At 43.0% G+C, this 9,088-nt stretch overlaps 1 pseudogene; it reads right to left on the reverse strand.

Moving 5' to 3' along the window:
• Positions 1 to 1,780: 1,780 nt before the first annotated feature.
• On the reverse strand, positions 1,781 to 8,490 carry LOC136404294 (free fatty acid receptor 3-like; annotated as a pseudogene).
• Between the last annotated feature and the right edge of the window lie 598 nt (positions 8,491 to 9,088).

Raw genomic sequence — 9,088 nt, forward strand, 5'->3', positions numbered from 1 at the left:
CAAAAGTTAAATTCCCTTAGGATTGGTTCAGACTCTTAGATGCTATTCTCCACCTTAGAGTCTTTGCACTAGGAGATACACAACATGACTCAGAAACCCTGTTCTTCACTGTCCAGACGGCAGAAATTTGTACTATAATTTAGGCATGCCATTTGGCGCTATAATATTTGCTGAATAGATTCAAGTCAAGGAGCATTGTTAGGCGCAAACTACCTGCAAGGGGCTGTGTTCAGGGTATGAAGAAGTCCTGAGAAGGTCTACAGTTCAGTAGAACAGAAGTCTGTAGTATCTATCCTCCCAATTCCAATAAATGGTTTGTTAGTGGTACAAGGAGCTGTGGCAATTCAGAGCAGAGTCAGAAATAATGGAGAAACAACAACCTTTTACTGGGTGTTCACTCAGCCAAAATAAAACATTTCCATGCAAGTGTGAAGGAGGAAAAACTTTCTTGGATTTTCCTTACAAGTGATGAAAGAAGGAGACCATGACAGGATGGTATGCCTATGTCCACCTCCCTGAAGAGACGAAGAGACAGAGTGTATAGCCATTGGAATTACTAAAGGACACTGAAGAATCACTGCTCCTTTTCCTTCTTTTAAAAAGTTTTTATTGAATATACTGAGGTGACATTGGTTAAAAAATTATATAGGTTTTAAATGTGCAATTCTACAATACATCATCTGAATATTGTATTGTGTATTCAGCACCCAAAGTCAAGTCTCCTTCCATTACATTCATCTCCCCTTTACCCTCTTCTACCTGTCCCCGCCCCCTCCTGGTAATCACCATACTGTTGTCTGTGTCCTGCTCCCCTCCTTTAACATTCAGATTCTTCAGTTGGTGCTCAGTTCAGGACTGCATGATCTGAGAGAGAAATAGAATCCCAGATACTTTCAGGTTAGGATGCAGAGCCTTGCATGCAAAACAGCAATTTTCCTTTCTTGCTCCTTGCCCTTCCTTGACGAGGAACTAGAGCTGGAAGGTGAGTGGATGGTCAATGAAGAACTAACCAATTAAAGTCTTAGAAGACTTCCTAAAAAAAATTCTTCTATGTTTGGCTCTTCTGCTTTTCAGAAACAATCTTATCAAGCAAATAAAAGATAATTTTTGAAAAAATAAGAAAAAACCTTAAAATTTGTTAAGAAACACGATGTGTGTTGTATATCAGATAACACATGATCTTCCAAAGGGGTTCTATGCATTTCCAGGCTCAACAGGACAGGATCAGATTCCCGTTCTACATTTTGCCAACATTCCACAATATATGACTTTTAAGTTTTTGCTAATCTTTTGTATTTAAAATGATTGCTTGACAGTTTTCATTTGCATTTTTTCTGATTATAAATGAATATGTATCTTTTCATGTGTTTATTTTCTTCTTCTATCATGTGCCTGTTTGGTAATTGTTTTTTTCCTTATTGATGTGTAGAAATTTTTTCTGTACTCTTGATCCTAAATGGTATATGTATTGTTAGTTTCCTTCTCTAAATTTTTAGTTTTCCTTTTCACTTTCTCCATATAGATGTTGACAAACTATACTTCTTAATTTTAATGATGTTAATCAATTTTACAATATTTTTTGCATGTTGGGTTTATCGTTTTATGTTTTTCTTTAAAAACCTTTTTATCCTGAGATGATATTTCCCTATATGACTTCTAACATTTTTATAGTTTTGCTTTTTGCATGTCTTTAATATTCCTTGAAATTGATCATTGTGTATAGTGCAAAGTGATTTTCTATGAAAATAAAATCAATAATTTCAGCACTGTGTATTGAACGTCAATAGTCTATTTCCTCACTGATCTGCCACGCCAGCACTGACATAAATCCAGTTTCGGTACCAATGTGGCTGTGGTTGAAACTGGGCTCCTCAAATGTCACCAAGAGGAAGACAAAGTGGGGTCTATTGCTTACTGTTGTATGGGAGAACACCATTTCACAAAGCTTTGTCAGCAGCTGGAAGTGGAGAAAGTAAAGTCAGAAGTTAGTGAGAGCTGAAAGGGTCATTAAGGCTGCTCTTTTACCGTGGAGGCTGGATGAGGATTGACCAAGGATCCTGGGAATGGAGAGATGGAGGAAAAAGCAAGATGGGGGTTTGAACAAGGGTTTCAAAGAATCATAGGGTATAAACTATTGATGCTTTCTATCTCAGAGTTGTCAGGGCATTGGAAAAACCTCCATGATATTGATCTTGGGAATGATCTCATAGATATGACACCAGAATCACAGGCAATGAAGACAAAAATAAACAAGGGGAACTACATCAAACTAAAAGGCTCCTGTATAGGAAGCAATTAAAAGGATAAGAAGAAAACCATCAGAATGGGAGAAAATCTTTACAAACCATATATCTGATAAGGGGTGAATTTCTAAAATATGTAAGAAAGCCCTACAACTCAATAGCAAAAAACAAAAACTAATATCAATTATTAAAAAAGGCCAAGGAATTGAATAAACATTTCTCCAAAGGAGACACACAAATAGACAACAGTCTTTAAAAAGAACCCCAAAAATATGTGCTTAACATCACTAATCAACAAGGAAATATAAATCAAAACCATAAGATATTACTTTACATATGTTAAGATGGCCATTATATATATAAAATAACAAGTATTGCTGTGGATATAGAAAAACTATAACACTTGTGCACTGTTGGTAGGAATGCTCACTGGATAGCCACTGTGAAAAAGAGTATTGCAGTTTCTCACAAAATTAATTATAGAATTACCAAATATGACCTAGCAATCCACTTCAGGGTATATATTCAAAAGAATAGAAAATGGGATCTTGAAGAGATACTTAGACACTGTCCCTGCAGCATCATTTACAATTGTCAAGGGTGAAAGCAACCTACATGTGCATCAAATGAATGGATAAAGATAATGTGATATATACATACGATGGGAAATTATTCAGCCTTAAAAATGGAAATCTTGTCATTTGCTACAATATGGATTAACCTTGAGGACATTATGCCAAGTGATATAAGTTAGTCACAAAAAAGACCATACTAAATGATTCCAGTTATATGAGGATCTAAAGCAGTGGTAGTCAACCTGGTTTCTACCACCCACTAGTGGGTGTTCCAGCTTTCATGGTGGGTAGTAGTGAAGCATCCAAAGTATATATAAATAAAAGATAGATTTAACTATAGTAAGTTGTTTTATAAAGATTTATTCTGCCAAACAGTGAAAATGCGACATAAAGTACTTGGTAAGTTATTATTATTATATGTTTTAACTTGCTGTAACTCTGCTTTATAAATTTTATAAAGTAAAGTTACTTCCCTACTTTATAAATCACCATTACTGTGGAACCAGTAGGTGGTTAGAAAATTTTACTACTAACAGAGATACAAAAGTGGGCGGTAGGTATAAAAAGGTTGACTACCCCTGATCTAAAAGTATTTAAACTCTTAGACACAGGAAGTAGAATGGTGCTTGTCAGGGGATAGAGAGAGGGGAAATAAAATTTTCAATGGATATAGAGTTTTAGTTTTTCAAGATTAAAAAAAGAACACATGAATGTTCATTTAATTCAGCAATTATAAGCTCTTTGATTGTGAAAACTGGCCAGAGTGTCCAGCATACTGGCTTACAACAGAGATGTCATGTTAATGCTCAGACTAAACCACATGCATTGCCAAAAGGAAGAAGAAAGGTATTTCTGAATCTATACAGTAATACGTCTCAGCATTTAAAATGCATTGCCTTTTTTCACCAAGCATGAAAGTTCTCTGTTTTGATGTTGTTTGGAATTTCAAAATAAGCAATATAGCACTAATAAAATATCTATACAATGGTGATTTTTGACTATGTCCTGTCACACCAGACATGTACCCACCACTCACTAATTTGAAACACTCCCCTAGTTGGTATATTCCCAAGCTTGGAATTGCTGCTGGGATCTAAAGGAGAAATGACAAATAAAGGCACATAGCTCATCATTCCCCCAACCCCCTTTTTATCCATGGCCGATGTGAACTATGCTGCTTTCTTTTCCATTGAGCCTAAGCATAGTATCTGAGCTCTTCTCAACATGACCACCCACATAGCCAAACTGACGAATTGAAGCTGGCAGGCAAGATGAGGTCAAACTTCCATCCTTGGTTTAGGGTGTAATTTCCAGGTACCTGAATATACATGCAAGGGTCTGTCAAACAAAATAATGTGCATGCTAATATAGCACATTGCACATCCAGATAGAACTCTGAATGAAGGAGTTGCTTGACTGACTGTACACAGTCTTGACACTTAAAAGTCTACCTGCAGGCCCTAGATGATTAGCTCAATTGGTTAGGAGCGTCATTCAGAAATGACAAGGTTGTGGGTTCATCCCCGGTCAGGGCACACATGGGAAGCAACCAAAGAATGCAAGTTTGAGTGGAACAACAAATCAGTGCTCCCCTCCCCTTCCTTCTCTCTCTGTTCCTCTTTCTGTCTCTCTAAAAATCGATAACAATTAAGCTCTGGCCAGATAGCTCTTGGTAGGAGCATTGTCCTGAAGTGCAGAGGTTGCTGGCTCAATCCCCAGTCAGGGCACATATAGGAGCAGCTCGATGTTCCTGTCTCTCTCTATATATTTCTACCTCTCTAAAAAAAAAGTCTACCTGCATATAATAACAACATTAATATTCTGTACTTTATTTATATATGTATATTTAAAAATGATAAAATTGTATTTGAAGTGTAACTGAACATATACCCTATAATGTAAACTCTTCATTGTTTACTATATGTATTTACATAGCACAAAATATGAAGAATGTATAATGAATTCTGCTGTCAGCCTTTGGTTATTTCCCAGTGTGGTACTGTCGTTATGAAGGTCATGGGAACGCCTGTGGGACATGCCCATATGCATGTGCTCCTCACTGCTTATGTGTCACAGGCCACGTACATTGAACATCTGCTTCTTACTTCAGGACTCTGGATTTTTTTGTTTTTGTTTATCTTCACTAGGAAGAAGCACTTCTATCTTTTGCATCTGAGAACCCCATGTCTGTGGTCTGCCTCACAATAGCATTTTTTTCTGACCTGTATTAACAGGAAGGCTTTTTAAAACTAGTTGAGCTGAATCTTGTGTACGCGCAGGAGTGTGAGTGTGTGAGTGTGTGTGTGTGTGTGTGTGTGTGTGTGTGTGTGTGTGTGTGTGTGTGACGGGGAGTAACATGAGGCTGAGCAGGGACAAATGCAGAGAAGCAAACACACATTAGAACTTACTCAGCTAATTCACCAATATTCCTGAGCGCCCGCTCTATGACAAGCACTTTCTAGGTTCTAGAAATAAAGCAGTGAATATAAGAAAGTCCCTGCCCCTCATGTACTTAACATTTCTGTCAGAGGAGATAAGAATGGACAAAGAATTGGGTAAAACAGACCATGTGTTTGTGAAGGATGAGTGTTATTTAGAAAAATAAAGCAGTGCAAGGGGATAGGATTGCTATCACAGGGAGTTCCCGAGTGTCTCAGCGATGACGCCTGACGGAGACCTGAGGGCAGCGAGGAGAGCACCCTGAGGTTGGATTTCTGGCGGACGGGCTTTGTGAGCAGTGGCCATGGGCTGGACCAGGCCGGGGAGCAGTGTGGCCACGAGATTGAGTAGCGGTACAGTGAAGGGAGAGGAGCTCATAGGTGTGGGGAGGAGCAGATTCGTCAGCCCATGGTCATTACAGCACCACGATTTTCCTGAAAGGGTTGGGAGAGTTGTTTGTTTTTTGTTTGTGTGTGTGTGTGTGTGTGTGTGTGTGTGTGTTTGAGCAGAGGAGTGGCTTATTTGGAGTCTTGTATTAAAAGTATCCCTCTGGCAGTTATCTCAATGGATCATCCAGCCATGGAAGGCTTTGAAGTGACAAGTAACTCCACTGTGCTGGAGCTTTTCTGAGTGTAGCTTTGGGGTATACAGAGATAATGGGAATAAGATACTGCTGGTACACTTTGTGTGTGTGTGTGTGTGTGTGTGTGTGTGTGTGTGTGTGTGTGTGTGTGACAGAGACAGAGAGAGGGACAGATAGGGACAGACAGACAGGAAGGGAGAGAGACAAGAAGCATCAATTCTTTGTTGTGGCTCCTTAGTTGTTCATTGATTGCTTTCTCATATGTGCCTTGACGGGGGGGGGGGGGTGCTGCAGCAGAGTGAGTGACCCCTTGCTCAAGCCAGTGACTTTGGGTTCAAGCTGGTGAGCTCTGCTCAAACCAGATGAGCCCACACTCAAGCCGGTGACCTTGGGGTTTCCAACCTGGGTCCTCTGCATCCCAGCCCAATGCTCTATCCACTGCACCATGCCCTGGTCAGTCCCTGCTGGTGCACTTTGATGGTTAACTTCTTGTTCTACTATAGGAGGAAAAATTTGTGCTCTGAGAAATCTGTACAAACACCACCGTTCCTTCAAAAACAGCAAAATGAGGCTGCTTGAGCTATCACTGAATCTATCACATATGTCAACCAACTTGTTAAAAGCGTGAACAACTGTCTGGCAGCTTGGGTCAGTGGTAGAGTGTCAGCCCGGTGTGTGGATGTCCCGGATTCAATTCCAAGTCAGAGCACACAGGAGAAGTGACCATAGTCTTCTCCACCCCTCTCCTTCACCCTTCTTTCTCTCTTTCTTCCCCTCTTGCAGCCATGGCTTGATTGGTTTGTGTGTATAGGCACTGGATGCTGAGGATGACTCCATGGAGCCTCTACCTCAGGTGCTAAAAATAGCTCCATTACAAGCATGGCCTCAGATGGGCAGAGCATCGGCCCCAGGCAGATGCTGCCAGATGGATCCTGGCCGGGGTGCATGCTGGAGTCTGTCTATCTCCCCTCCTCTCACTTGAAAAAAAGGAATAGTGTGAACTATATTCCAAAGCACTATCCTTCTGTTACCTTTGCTTGGCCCTGGCCATATCTGGCAGCAAGGGCCCCCTTTCAAAGCCTAGTTGTCAGGGTAGCTGCCCTGGACAAGTCTGTGTCGAATGACGATTTGCATGGCTGAATAACTACCCATTATATAAACAGTAACAAGGCCTGTTGGTTCTGAGGTTGGTTATGAAATCTTTTTTTATTTCTTATCAAATTTACTTAGGTAATTTTTGCTCTGTTATTTTTCATAAGTCCCTGAAAATATGAATTTATTGAACAATGGAAGCTTTTTGGAAAAGTCCATGTGAGAGTAAGATGCTCCTTCGTGCTTGGAGTCCTGTGTCCACCACTCCTGACCTACCAGGTCAGCAGCTCTGAAGGACAGACTCTTCTCCCCTGTCCCAAGTCACTGGGCAGCTCCCTTGGGCCCTGGACACTGCTCTCAACTCCTCCTTTACACTCAGAAAAGCATGGGAACTCATTTTTCATCAGACCCCCTCTCACCCTGACTACTCCCAGGTCCTGATCCGCAGCATGTAGGGAGATGGGAGGGAGGGCAGTGTGGGGAGTTGAGTTTTGGTGAGCACGTCCTTAGAAGGCTGGATGTCTGCTCTGTCCCTTCTGCATCAGTCCCCGGCTGGCCATTCCCATGTCCTGCTGGACTGGGCCTAAGAACTGAATTGTGGGTGACATGTCTTCTAGTCCAGACCACTCGGCCGCCCACTGCACAGCCCTCCTGGAGTCCACTACCTGTTCTCTACGTTGGACAGCTCCTGACTGCTCCTCTCCTTACTGCTTAAGCTTCTCTTCTGCCTCCATGGACCCTGCGCCCCAGTCAGCCTCCCCAACAGCCCCTGAAAGTCATCTGGAAACCTGGATGATGAGAAGTAGCAGACCAGGGGGTCAGGGTGCTGAGGAGGAGCAGCATGTAATTTCTCTATGCTAGGTTTTCACCCCAGAGGTAGACCATGATGGGAACTTGTTGCAGGGCCCAAAGCAGACGAAGAAGGTGAACAGCGGAGCTGCCATGAGCTCCGCCACCCTCTTCCGCTGCTCCGTAATGGCTGGCTCCCCTGCAGATCACGCACAGCAGGCGGCTGTAGCAGTGGTTGGTGATGAGCTGGGGCATGCCAAAAAAAAAGACCCCAGCTATCTCCAGCCGGACAGGCAGGAGAACAACCTGCTGGTTTTCCTGGAATTCCAGGTAGCCGGTGTCACTGGTACCCTGGCTGCGCGAGGAGTTCCCCAAGAATTCGGTGACGTAGACCATGCTCATGCGGCAATGCGCAGCGGCCAGGAGCCCGCAGGCCCCGCTGACCATGCCAGCCTGTGGCAGCCACGACCAGTCTTACACCCCAGCGGGGAGGCCACGCTCAGGAAGCGCTTGAGGCTCACAGCAGCCAGGAATAGGGAAGTGAGATAGATGGAGGTGAAGAAGAGCAATCTGGAGAAGAGGCCGAGGATGGAGGGCAGGCGCCAGCGCATGCCGCTGGCTGCCTCCAGACTGCTGACCGGCAGGAAGAGCAGCGGGAGCAGGTCCGAGAGGGTCAGGTTCAGGGCATGTGCATAGCCTCCGGGCAACACTGAAGCTTGCCAGTGAAGATCACCAGAGCCATCAGGTTGAGGTGAGTGAAGAGGTACATGAGGGAGGTGAAGAGGTACTAGGAGCAGAGAGGTGATTGCTGGGAATAAAGGACCAGTTCAGGCTTGTTTCCATGGTGACAGCCACTGCTTATTTGAGAACCCAGGTGCTCTTCCGTTCAGACAAGTGCAGTTTAGCTATTAATCTGGCAGAACTGATCAAGACCTGGTAGCGACCATGACATCACTCATTGCTGAGAGATGGCACAAAAGATGCCTTTAAGCCCTATTAGCAGAGCTGCACAGTATGCAAAATGAAGCACAAATTCTACACTGTAGGCCTGGCCCCTGGGGCAGCCTCCAGTGGAATGCCCTGAACAGGACCAGCAGACTCATCTTCCTCTCCCTGATCCTCTGTTTGCATTTGACCTGCTCCTCTTGAATGGCATTCATCCACTTTGTCCTGTAAGGGCGGGTAGCGTGAGGCAGTGATGGAGAGTGGGCTCCAGAGCCAGAGGCCTGGGTGTAATGTCAAATCTATTACTCATTAACTCGGATGTGGGGCAAATGACTCTTGCCTCTCTTTCTCTTTCTCTTAAAAAAAACACTTTTATTGAATTTATTGGGGTGACATTGGTTAATAAAATTATATAGGTTTTG

Source organism: Saccopteryx leptura, chromosome 4 (genome assembly GCF_036850995.1).
Source record: "Saccopteryx leptura isolate mSacLep1 chromosome 4, mSacLep1_pri_phased_curated, whole genome shotgun sequence".
Lineage (NCBI taxonomy): Eukaryota > Metazoa > Chordata > Mammalia > Chiroptera > Emballonuridae > Saccopteryx > Saccopteryx leptura.